General features: G+C 43.6%; 1 protein-coding gene across 2 annotated transcripts in view; it reads left to right on the forward strand.

Moving 5' to 3' along the window:
- The first annotated feature begins 1,886 nt into the window (after positions 1-1,886).
- The window catches only part of LOC110950737 (disabled homolog 1-like), a 49,415-nt gene continuing 38,355 nt past the window's right edge, over positions 1,887-12,946 (forward strand). For both annotated transcript variants that reach the window (XM_022193491.2, XM_022193492.2), the window contains exon 1: positions 1,887-2,447. The gene's annotated coding sequence lies outside the window, so the exon portion shown is untranslated. The remainder of the gene's footprint in view (positions 2,448-12,946) is intronic.

Consider the following 12,946-nt stretch of genomic DNA (forward strand, 5'->3'; position numbering starts at 1 on the left):
TTTTTTTTGTCTGGACGGGGGATCTGCTCGCCTTATCTTATCGCTCTGCCTTATTTCTCCGGGGCAGTTCTCCGCCGTTATCAACACCGCTCCATCTACATGGAAATCAAAGCTTTTGCAGAAGTGGAATATGATTAGGGGAGGAAGGGGAGAACTCTTTCCCCTCCTGGTTTACTCTAATAATAATAATCATACCAAAGCAACCCAATGAAGGGACTGGAAAACACCTCCTGTTTTTGCCAAGGTGGACGGATGGCACAAGAGCGACGCGTTTGTGTGCAGTGTTTCATCTGCGACATTTCTTTTTGTCTGTGGGCCTTGAAAATGAGGATTAACTCTCGCCTCAGAGGACCCAGCTGCCTGATGCCACCGCTGACACTGACCTCCTTTGTTTTTATAATGACCAAAGAGTAGATGCCTGAGTGCATTTGTGCGTGTGTGTGTGTTTACGGTAACAGGGGTGGTCGCTAAAGAGAGGGAGGGTTACGGAGGGGATTAGAACCCACGCAGCAGCCTCCCTCCCCAGTAAACAAAAGTACATGGTGCTGTACTGTGTGTGTGTGTGTGTGTGTGTGTGTGTGTGTGTGTGTGTGTGTGTGTATAACATGCTACTGCCACTGCTGGTGACACCAGACAAAAAGAGGAAGACTGAGTCCATCTGTGAAAGCAGCGGGATTAAGCTGTGCTCAAGCCAAGAGCTGCACGTCAATCAACCCGCTAAGTGTTTGTGCGCGTACTTCTGCCAGCCTCTGTGTGTGTGTGTGTGTGTGTGTGTGTGTGTGTGTGTGTGTGTGTGTGTGTGTGTGTGTGTGTGTGTGTGTGTGTGTGTGTGTGTGTGTGTGTGTGTGTGTTACAGACACAACTGCACACACCAACATACTGCTCTCATCCGGCAGCGAGGACCCCAACACTGTTGTTTTCATTTGTAATCTGTGGGCTGGAGTGCAGCCAGCGATACGTCCGTCATACGCCGTGGCAGCTACACAACAGCAAAAAATTAAAATAAAACTTTATTTTTCGACTGTGAACTGCTTTTAAACCCAAGTATGAGTCTCATACAGCTGGCATCTCCTTCATACTGGCACCCAGGCTGTATAAAAGTGATTCGAAACACAAAAAATGGATGTATAAGAGGTAGCAAAAAGTATATTTCACATCTGCTGGAATGCTCTCCAGACAGTTCATGCTCCCCCCACCACACACACAAACATGGGTCACCCCCCTCCTCTCCCAGTCTTTGCTTTGAGAGGCTTGTTGTCTCGCTGTCAGGACCCCCGACTGTTCCCCCATAATGCTCCAGCACTTCTGCATGGCACCCCGTGGAGGCCGGTCTGAAGCCACCAGTGTGCAGACCGCTGACATTTCCAAGGCCGCTGTAGAGGTGTGTGTTGGCGGGCGGGTAGTCGGGGGGGAGCTTGACCTGGATGTAGCAAGACCAAGAAGGTGGGTGGGGGGTCATTGTGCTCCCACGTGCCGTGTAGCAGCGACAGAACCTGGCTCGCTCAACTACACCTTTCACCCCGGCTGAAGTTGGGGGGGAATTGAAATCAATCCGGGCTATGATGAGGAGCCCGAAGTGGGACAGGGGGGTGAGGGAAGAAAAGAGGAGGGGGAAGGTTCTAAATTGATGGATGGCTGGTTAAAGGGGCATGATCAATTACCCTGATGGATTGCTTTTCTTTTATTTTGGAGGTGGGGGGTATAGAAATGATCCTTAAAGACAGGACTGCGTAAAAGCCGGAATATTCATCACTTACATCTTTGTTGTTGTGAGAAGTGGCAACTGGTCCCTCCTCCTCCTCCTCCTCCTCTCCAGAATCCTTTATTTTTTTTCGAAAAATGTTTAATCCCCCTCCATCCCCTCACCATCCCCCCTCATCTGCACACATTCTCCCTCTCCAACGGATCTCCCCTCTCTCCTCTCCACTCTCTCTCTCTCTCTCTCTACATTATTCTCTGTGCATTTTAATTTTTTCCTCTTTTTTTTCTGTCACTGGGGGCCCAGTTTTCCCCGCCTACTCTCCTCATTTCTAGCCTGAAACTAGAATAGTGGAGCCAAGAAATAGTTAATCTCTCCGGCTGCTCCTATGATTGGCCGCTGTATGCAGCGCTTCAGCCTCCTTGAATGAGAAATAGGGGTAACCAGGCAACTTCAGTGCAGGAGAAGAAGATTAGAAGAAAAAAAGAAGATAGAGGGTTTTTTTTTTTTAGAATTATGGAGTAATTTTGAAAAAGATAAAACACAGCAAAGGCAATGTGATTTCACCTTACGCGTCCGGCAAATGGAATTAACAAATGGATTTTCTTAAACGCGCTTTCTCCCTCTCTCTCTCTCCCTCTCTCTCTCTCATTGGGGGGGAAAAATCGAGCGCTCAAATGAAGGGGGACACAGATGTGGATTAAAACGCATAAATGGGAGACTTCAGGGGAACATCCGCTGAGAAAAGGTGAGTTGACACGTCAGTTTGTCCTCTGTTTAAAGTGTGCAGCTTGTTTGTAAGGGATGCGAGGCGCCTCAGCGACATGCCAAGATTTATGGATAGGTTGGAAGCGCTGCGCCGCCGAATGTGCTGCGGAACAGTCCGCTACGGATGACTGAGAGACAAGTCAAATGAGACAAATGTGATCAGACATGAACCTGATCCGTCGATGGTGCTTTGGTGGATTTGAGATGTGGAGTCCTCTAAAGCGCAAACGCCGGTCGCCTGTCAAATAACCCGCTGTCCCAGATTGAATTGCGCACAAATGAGGAATTGACATGTCGTTTTGAGATGATTTCGACCTGGGAGCCATCAGGTCTGTGTCGCTTCGGGGCATAAAATGTCATGTAAAGATACATAAGACTGTAATAAAACGTGAAAAAGCTTTTTTTTTTTTTTCCTCCTCTCCCCGCCACCACGTCTGTACTCCCCCTCCATCCCTCCCTCCATCTCCAAATATTCAAATGAAGAGATGTTCTGCTGCAACAGCACTAAGTCATCTTCCAAACGGCGGCGTGCGCTCTGATGCAAAGTGAATGAGTGAATGATGACGCATATGTTGATTACTGTATCGATCTGTGTGCGGGAGAGGTTTGCGGGGGGAGGGGGGGAGCTCCGGCAGGCTGCACCGGGAGCCTACCTGTGGATGAACGGATGGATGGGAGCGCAGGGCGCAGCGCAGCGGCACCGGCAGCGCTGAGCCAAAAATAAAAAATATGCTCCAAACCGGAGCGTATAGGCCTTTAAATGAGTCCAGTGGTCAGAAGCGAAGTTCATGGGTCATGGTGTTGAAGAGGTGGAGGGGGCGTGGAGACGATCTTGTTAGTCGTGGAAGATGGAGGCGTGGGGGGGGGCGTTTGAACTGCGTCATGGATTGCAGTTGGGCCAATTTTTTTGTATTTTCCTAATGAGACCTGCTTGTTTTTTTTAACTGGCCAATAATCCTCATTTTTCACTAAAACTGCTGCCATTTCAACTTACTTCAGTCTTTTCTTTAAAAATTTGAAATAAAAGTAGCTTTTCTTAAGAAATTACTCAGTTGGAAGACTAATCTCCAAGCACAACCCAAGTCATCTTCAGTGTACGCCACCATTCTGAGTGCTTAGTATCTGTCCTCTGTGCGTTTTTCATAATTGTAACCTCTCAGAGCCCAACCATCCGTGGGTGAAGCTGAAGATGAGCCAATATTACCAGTTCAAATGCAAAGTTCATTACGGCACCATATGTCTGGCACTCTGCCTTGTGTTTTCTGCTTGAGTGCTCATGTAAGAGGAGGCCTATATGAGTAAAGGCTACGTGGGTCTGAGCCATCACTGCAAAACAAAACAGCTGGCGGCTAGAAAACGGGCTTCTGGTACAAGAATGTGGCTCACCTACATCGTTTTTGCTCAAGTAGTCTTTAGTCCAGTTTGGCGGGATGTGAGCAAAGGTCAGCGTTATCTGATATTTTGACAATAGTGCCAAAGTTCATTGGCGACTTCTGCCAATCGGCCAACTGCCTTTGCTAATCTCCTTACAGAGGATGTTCTGCAACAGATCCTAAGCTGCGCTCGCTGGCTCGGTTGTAGGACACATGTGCACACGCATGCTCGTACGGCTGCAGTTTCCAGTTGTCATCCCAAGACGGTTCTTTGCAGCCCAGTGTGAGTTGCGGGGCTTAAGATGGAGCTGAACAAAACACTAGAGAGAATTAGCTTCTCCAGTAAGGGCTTCTTTGTTGGTTCTCCCAGTGGAGTCAAGACACTTAATTTAGCTCCTGACAGCAGAACCAGCGAGTGGATATGGAAGCTGTATCTTATCCGATTAAGACCATAATGCCTTTTCCCATTTTGCAATTATTATAAAATGGTGAGGGTGGTTTGGATATTTCCTTTTCATGTTATCTCAGCGCAATTACAAAAATACTAGGAAAACTTTTTTAGCTAGTTGTTGTTCTGCGCTGCTGACATTATTGGGGTTGTTGCTGTAGTTGTTGCTTCTTGCCTTGAGTCTTGTTAAAAGTGCGGCGCATTATTGTTTTTGCTGTTTCTCCTCATATTGTTCTGGCGTTACCTCAACTTGAACTCCCTAAAGATTTCCCCAAGTGCTCAGAGATAATGCATCTAACGAACAGCTACACTGACGTTAATGTAGCGCTTCAGCGTCAGACGCAATTGCCGAAGTGGCCTAAATCTTTTATAAGAGTAGTTTTAATGAGCTTGCAAGATTGTGTCTGAGCTCTCATTCTGCCGGTGGCCTTATCACATTTAGTCTATTCATTAATGGAGATGTGGCCCCTGGCACAGGCAGGTCAGAGGTGATCTTCAGTCGAACAAGAGGGCGAGATTGCTCAGATTGTGGTGCATTGTAGGTTGCTCAATGATGCACAGGCTCTGCTGGGAGTGTAATCAACATGACAGGTGCATGTAAAGTTGGGAGCAGGAAAGGACTCGACTACAAGCTGTGAAAGTACAAATCAGGGAGTAAAAACATCAGTTTTGCATTTTGGATAAAGCTGTGTGTTGGACTAGTTCTTGGCTCGAATGAGTAACTTCTTTGAGTTTACACCAGTAAATAATCCACTGCATAAACCACAAAAACTGTGAACGTTTGCTGATTAAATAAAGATAAAAAGTGTTAAATAGTGAGCTTTGTTGGTTGGCAGTTTTGGAGAGACCCATGTTAGCTGTTTGTCCCTGTTTCCAGTCTTTACGCTAAGATGAGCTAACAAGCTGCTGGCTCCGGCTTCATATTCAGTAAAACGTCATGTCGCCGGTGTTGATTTTCTCATACAACTCTCACAAAGAGATACTGTTGAATTGTTGCTTTGACATCTTGCAGCAGAATCATCTTGGAAAGAAGCAAAATATTTAGCTTGGATAGACGTCAGACTGAGCAACACAATGGAAACAAGACTTGCTTATCAAGAAATCTTTGCAGGGCATCAATGAGGCAGTTTGGCAAAAAATTGAAAATCTGAAATTACATGTAAGCGAACATTTTCTTTCCTGTATGTTCTGGCCAGGCCCTTTTCACAAATAAGACTGAAAATAGGCTCACAGTTTACATCCCCCACAGAGTAGAAGATATTATCTTGCACAGCATTTGCAGTTGTATTTCTGCTCATATCTTATTACATGTGTTTCCACTGTGACATCCACTTCTGGATCAAACCCCAGTTCTTATTACTGAACTGGAATGAAATGAGAAGAACAATGCAAACAGTCAAACATTTAGGTCAATAATTGTTGCTGATGGTAGTCAAGGTTTAATTAGTCGTTGTTTAATTTGACCAGTTGCAGATATATGTGTAAATTATGCAAAAACAGCATTCGAGCATCACCGACTTCAAGTGTTTTCCCACCGTCACGTAGCTTATCGAGCTGACCCTGTGGAGGTGAGAATGAGGCGCTGACCCCGCCGCCATATAGCGCTTTACTGGAATCAAATGGGGCAGTGAATTGCCAGGCCATCACACAATTATTTTCCGTTGTGCAGAGCCGGGTGGCTAGTACTGCTTGTGCCTTGGCCTGTAACATCTGGTGAGTGAGTGAAGTGTTCGCTGTGAAGCCAGCAGTGTCGGCCTGCCTCGTATGTTCAACGGGAGCAGCCATCACTGCCCGCTTCGTTTCCAGAGGACCGGGCATCCTCAATGCATCAATGACACCAGCCATCACAAGGGACGTGTAGCATGCCAAACCAATGATTCATTAGGACTCAATTAGCTGGGAGGCATGGGGCGCCCTGCCATATGCCTCGAGGTTCGACAGCAATCTGTACCCACTCCTTACTACTGTACTCTCAGCCGTCTTTGGCACTGTGCATGTGTGTTGCATCGGTGGCGTACAGTACCGACACAGGGCTACAGTCTGCTCCTTTCCACAGAGGCGTCGTCTTTGTACTATTAAAACAAGTCAATAGTGGAGATTTAGCAGCTCTGTTTCCACCCGCCCAGCTTCTGAGCTGGAAATGAGTCACAATGACCTTCAGCTCAACTCATGTTGCGCCAGTTGGCACCGTATGAAATACTCATCCATCTACTGAAGTATGAGACTGTGGAGCTCCAGATACTGTAAATCTTAGGAGGTAAGAAAGGCCCCCGCTCGGTATCGACTTCTCTTCCCTTGCCAAGAGGCGGCATGTGCTGCCGACAAGATCTATCCGCCCTCAAATCTAGTTTGTCTTCTTATCTGTGCCAAGGTAAAGGACCCCCTCACCTCATCCTGCGTGCCCTCCGCTACCCCACCGAACCCCTTCCACTGACGGAAATTAATGAAATTAGATTTGAGCAGAAAGCAGCTCCTCGGGGCAACAAACACACCAAGCTCACAACCAGATGTGATACGAGGTGATGTGGCATGTGCACATGCTGTCCTCACATTTCCATCTGTAGATGTGAGCTGGCATATGATGTGGATATGATTGACATTTCTAAGGTCAGAGCGGGTCATTTTCTATATATTACACAGATATTTAAATAATTTAGTTCATGTACCTTGAAAGGAACAGTGAGACAGCTCCTGGTGTCTTTATCTTACATATAATTTTAAATGAAAATATGAGAGCATGGGCTTATGAAGAGCTGCAGAGGGCTGTTTAAGCCTTACTTTCCCTTATATAATGAGGTACAAGATGATAAAAATTAATAAATTACCCCTCAGCCACACACCTCCCACAATATGATGAGATGGCGTAGCTATTCATCCCAAATCACATTAGATTGGATGAATTTAGGGCCCTGAGAGCCGGATGAGTCACCAAAAATCCATAAATGTAGATAGATTTTTATATAAAACAGTCAATGACTCATCGAGAATTTCTTTCACATTCACTTTCTACTTTCTTTCACGCTGTTTCGAAAGAGAAGATCAAACACCGGAATCTACGCCCGGGTCAAAAGTGACCCAGTTTGAGTTAATAGCATGGGCACAATACTGGTATATTTAATAGTACTACTAAATATACTAATGTTTAGGTGGAAACTTTTAAAATCTATGTGACTTTTGTTATAATGTCATAAGTGCATAATTTTCACCAACTAACTCCACTTTTGTGCCTACTTTAAGTAAACTTAAATTAGTTTGAGCTTGAAAACGAACAAGTGACTTAAGTGACTTCTCTCGGTGAGCGACTTCATGAAAAGGGGGAAAATCCGTGCACGCTCCTCGCAAATTAAATGCGTAACTTTTCAATAACGCCAGCAGCACGAGAGCAGCCAGAGAAAAAAGGGAAATCAAGTGGAGTTGAAGCAGCCCTGCCCCAGTTGTAGGCACGTGCAGCCACCCAACTGCACTCCTCCAGCGTTTTCACCGCATTACCCAGAAACGCTACATTCGTGTGACCCAGTTTATCAGCCTCTCCTCCCCATTCATCTGCTCTCACAGATGCACTACAGGAGGCTCCATAAGCAGCAGAGCATTCATCACCTCTAAGTAGTGAGGTCCTTCAGTTTCATCCCGTTCTACAACCCTGTTTCCCCCACAGGCAGGACAGGAGCTCCATATGTGGCCGATGATTGTAGCAGAGTGGCAGGCTGGCAGCAGTAGGCAGCGCACTAGCTGAGGTGCACTTATGCCTGCATTTGTGCTTGTGTTCTATAAAATATGTAATCAAATATAAGCTTAGCAGCAGTTTTTTTTCCCCACTTCCACTGACAGTCAATTTAAATATTGTATCTGCCACATCTCCTCACTGCCGTACTTCTTCAGCCCCCTGGAGGTAATTGAGATGTTCAGTTCAGCCCGGAGGAGCTATCAGACTCGATCCTCGTGTGATTTCACATCCACTGATTCATGGTTTTTCTTACTGAGTGCACTGCTTTCCACCTGTTTCAATAATTCACAGCTCTCAAAATCGCTAAATGACGGCAAAACTTTTTTTTTCCACACATCAGGAAGAAATGAAAGAGGCCATTTTGGAGGCTGTAGTCTGTGATGTTTCCGACTGATATAAAAGAAAGCCCTAATAAAGTCGAATCACCACCTCCTCTAAAGCGGCTACAACAAAAAATAAAAAAGGAACATTATAGCGTAACCTTTGTGAAGAGAGGATTCACTATGCTGCTGGATTAGACTGAATTAGATTTAGCTTTGTGTAGCAAATAAACTGCTTAGTGAGTGGAGAATCTCTTTTATGTGGAAAAGTTGGAGGACAAGGACAAGGAAAAACACATCATTTCTCATGCTTAATCTTTCATTTGAGACACAATAAAGATATAGAAAAACATAAATAATGTGACCGTGTTCTGGCTACACCTACAGACATTTCACTTTAACCCTCATTGAGATCTGGTCAAGGTAGCAGCTGCCCTAGGAGCAATACAACTTACTCAACATGCTGAGAAAACCCACGTTTTAATGAACATGTCGGCTAAATTACAAAATATTAATGCAGATTTGTTCTACAGTATCTGCTTATAGCAACTAACAATGGTTTCTGACTATGTTTAGGGATGTTAGACTTATTCTTAGCTAAGGTTAGGGACAGACCGTGATGTTGCAGGACTGAAAATGCGATACAGTTAACCTGTATTGTCAGTTATGCTTTGAAGAAAGTCTATTTTCTACTGGATACATTTTGAATCAACATATTTTTGCCATTTATATTGTTGTCATACCTTTTGTAGTCAGCCTATTAGATATTAGGGTTGATTTGTAACCTTAAAAATGGAAGAGAAGCTTCAAATGTGTGTTGAATGAGTAATATTTTGACCCAAACCACCGTATTTTCCGACAGTTAACTGAGCAGTTTTGGAACATAAACCTAACCAAACAGCAAATGAAAACAAAAAATAAGTAAGAATAATTTTACACTCAATACAGTCAGTCATCGTGGCCTGTGATGCTCATTATACAAACGTGTACATATAAGTACATTCAAAAACCTCCATTGGAATCATCACCCTGGAAACGTACAAAATGGAGCAACAGGATCTTTAGGATTTTAACCCAAACCAAGATATCTTTCCAAACCTAACCAAGCATCTTTGTTGTCTGAATGTACCCAAACAAAAGCTGAAGAACAGTAAGTGAAAGCAAAGGTCAAAGCGAGACTTAAATTGAATATAATACTGTAAGAATGTTCTGATACGAGGCCCAAACTCAATTAAATTAGGCACTAATGGGCTACAACTGAATCTGCTTAAACGTGGAGGAGGTCCCTGCTGACCCTTTCGTAAGAGAATGATTAGTGGTGATAACTAGGCTGGTAACATGAGAATTGGGTATACTGTCTGGGTATCCTTGTCTTCAAGGTGAAAGTCCTGTTGCAGACTCTTAACATGCACTTTGCAGCGTTTTCAAACTAGAAGCATTTTTATACAGCATTCAGATTTTACCTTCCATGGAGAAATGAAATTTCTTTCAATACATACAATGAGAATGCAGTTTAATCTAACATGTCTGGACAATTTCAGATGTTTAAGACTGCTGAATAAAAATAGCTTTGAATATAGAGGAAAAGCTAATTCACCTAACTCAGTGTAGTTTGTTGGTTGAACATAATTTCTTTAGAAGTTGTCATAACTTCACGTGATTGATGCAAACATTATTTCTTACTTGGGTTTCTCTAGACTGCTGACTACATGTGGTAAATATCTGCCCTTTGTGGAGGATGTGAATAAAACAGAAGTAAAAGTAATCCTGGTGCAGAGCTGGATTAACCTGGTTGGGCACCCCGGGGCTAATGTTTCTGCTGCTCTCTATCTAAAGATGAGGCCTCTGGGTGTGTTTTAACCGGGCCGGCCTTGTTGTTCCTGAGTCATATTCGGCTCTAAAGGGAGCCGACCCTTCGACTGACCTTCATGAGGGGAAAAACAATGTGGATTTGGTTTGTTAGTGTATCATTATTGTTCTAGCTGCATGTTATTTATTAAGACAAGGAGATCTATCGGTAATTAACAAAGCTACAGTTTCAAATAAATATAGGAGGAATGTTTCACTTTCAGTGGCCGATGACGTTTGATTTTTTTACTAAATGTTGCTCTGATTTGGAACTGTGAACACTTTTTAATTAAACACAGATCCATCTTGTAGCTGCAGGGAAGAGCTTCTGTATTTTTGATGTGGAGTTGCACCGAGCAGCAAGCATCTGGCACAGCAACGGCGGTCAGCATGACGTCTTCTGACGAGACCCTTTAGATCACTTCTCATCAGAGCGGCGCAGTCGGAGACCACCCTGATGCTTTGCTCTAATCAGCCATCAAGTGTCATATTCAGAAGGCTTCACCGAGGCTCGTATCCAGCCTCCGCTTACGGGTTTACATGAAAACAACACAAAACACTGGAGGAAGCAGCTCTTCGGAGAGACAACACGGGCGCCGCTTGTGTGTTTTCGCGATCTGTGTGAGATCTTGACCTTGCGATGCCATTGTAATGAGAGGCAGTGGAATATTTCACTTATCATTAGCAGCATGATTAGCTGCCAATGGGCTGTGCCTGGCGTAGTTTAATCCTCCCAGTCTCCAGAGTGCGATAACATATGAGATGACAACAGTTTCACACCCAGTTTCACACCTCCCGTCGTTCCATACGTGGCAGCAGCCTAATCACTCATGTGAGATTAATGAGAGACGCTGAGGTGTGGCTGGAGATTCACTAATTATACCCGCACATACTTTATTGTAGTCGCGGGAATGGAAAGTGTGTGTGTGTCTTCTTTAGGATACTTTTAATGTACAGCTTTATGAGACACCTGTTACTTCACAGTGGGAGAAGATGAGCTACAACAAAGATATCCTCAGGAGACAAGCGGAAAATTGCTTAAAGTACTGTATGGAAATTCTATTTTCAGTGCAGCTGCAAACACAAATCATGTCACTGAAAAATGCGGCTAACAGGGATGTGGAGAGGTTTCTTTCTTTGCATTGACCTGCATGCAGATAGCTAAAAGAGTCATTAAAGCAAAGTTTTCTGGGTAGAAAAGTGACACTTTTCTTTGTATCTGTTGTTATTCACTCCTATAAGTTCGTTCAGGGATCTTTCCGACAGTTTGGATGGACACACAAACTCATCAGGACCAAATTCTATCAACTCACAAAGCAGTGAAGATTAAAGTGAAAGCAAAGAGGATGTGAAATATTGTTTGTACAACCTTGACAAATACATGAGCAATGGAAAGGATCGTCACTTTTTTAACATAAGATACAAACAAGTTTGGTTCTTAGGGACTGGAGGGAAATTCTTGGCATCACAAGGCCCTGCCAGCTCCATAAAAGTCTTCACTTCTTGAAAAACTCAAAACAATGTAAAAGAGGTAACTCATAGTGTTTAATTCTGACAACCTAGAGAGGTCAAATTTTCATTATAACCAAGTATTAAAGAATGTGAAAGCAATGTGCCAGTGGTTCCTCAAACAGATGAAATTACAGAACATTAACTGGCGAATCTGCAGCTCCCCTCGGCTTTACTGAGCTTGAAGCTATTTACTGTTTTGGTTCATGCTCACTGCTCTCATAGCATCATTTTTAGCCCCAGCAGACCGCTGTGCTCTAAAAACATACTGTACATTAACTTCCCAGCCCCAAATATTAGAAAAGCACAGATGGGAATTAGCGACCAATTGGAGTCGGAGGAGACCAAAAACAGAGCTAAAAGAGGGACAAGGATTTGCCAGGTGGCCAGAAAAAAAGACTCAAAATTAAAAGTAAAATAAAGTTATAGTGCTACAAATCATAAAAAAGTTGAATTTTTAAAAATTTTTTATTTCACAAAAAAATCTACACGTCCAATTTTTTTTTCCAGGTGCACACAGATGCTGCCAAAAAATTAAAAGGCAAACCATTTGAAGTATGCACCCATAGGAGGGCAGACCATGAAATACAATATGTTCACTTCTCATTACAGTGTCGTGTCCTCCACCTTCTAATAAGATCAGTAATTGACTATCACCTCATTTTATAATCGTGATGTTTCTCATACAAAGAGAGACAAAAGCCTACATCAGCAAATTAGAGTTGTGATAGAAGCATGAGTTACTTTCACCCAGGAGAGTAGAGTTTGAGTCCTGTCCGGGTTCATTGTTTTCATACAATTCCTTGAGATAGGTTTTGCTTTCCTTTTCATTTGTCAAGTTTAGGTACTATCACTACATGATTAGGTTTGGGAAAAGATCAGTTTAGGTCAAAATGCATGTTCCAAAGCTCTAATCCCAGTGATTCACACGACCACTAGAGGTTTCCTACATTATCAGGGTTCCTTTCTGTTTGTGGGTGATCACAGTAGATGATGCCAAAACGTCTGGCCTACTAGTATGAGGTTCCTGTCAATATTTCTGGACATAACATCCGATAAAGGTCATTTAATGAGTTGATAATATCCAAATCAAGTGGTCAGTGGTGCTTTAGCAATTGTATTCTTTTGCCAACAAATGGAAAATAGATCAGATGAAGCTGTTTGACATTTAAGAATTCAAAACGGTGCAGCACGTCTGCCGTAGATTTGAAGTTATGCATTTGATTTGCTTTCTTCAGTGTTTACACATTTGTGTTT

Source organism: Acanthochromis polyacanthus, chromosome 9 (assembly GCF_021347895.1).
Source record: "Acanthochromis polyacanthus isolate Apoly-LR-REF ecotype Palm Island chromosome 9, KAUST_Apoly_ChrSc, whole genome shotgun sequence".
Classification (NCBI taxonomy): domain Eukaryota; kingdom Metazoa; phylum Chordata; class Actinopteri; family Pomacentridae; genus Acanthochromis; species Acanthochromis polyacanthus.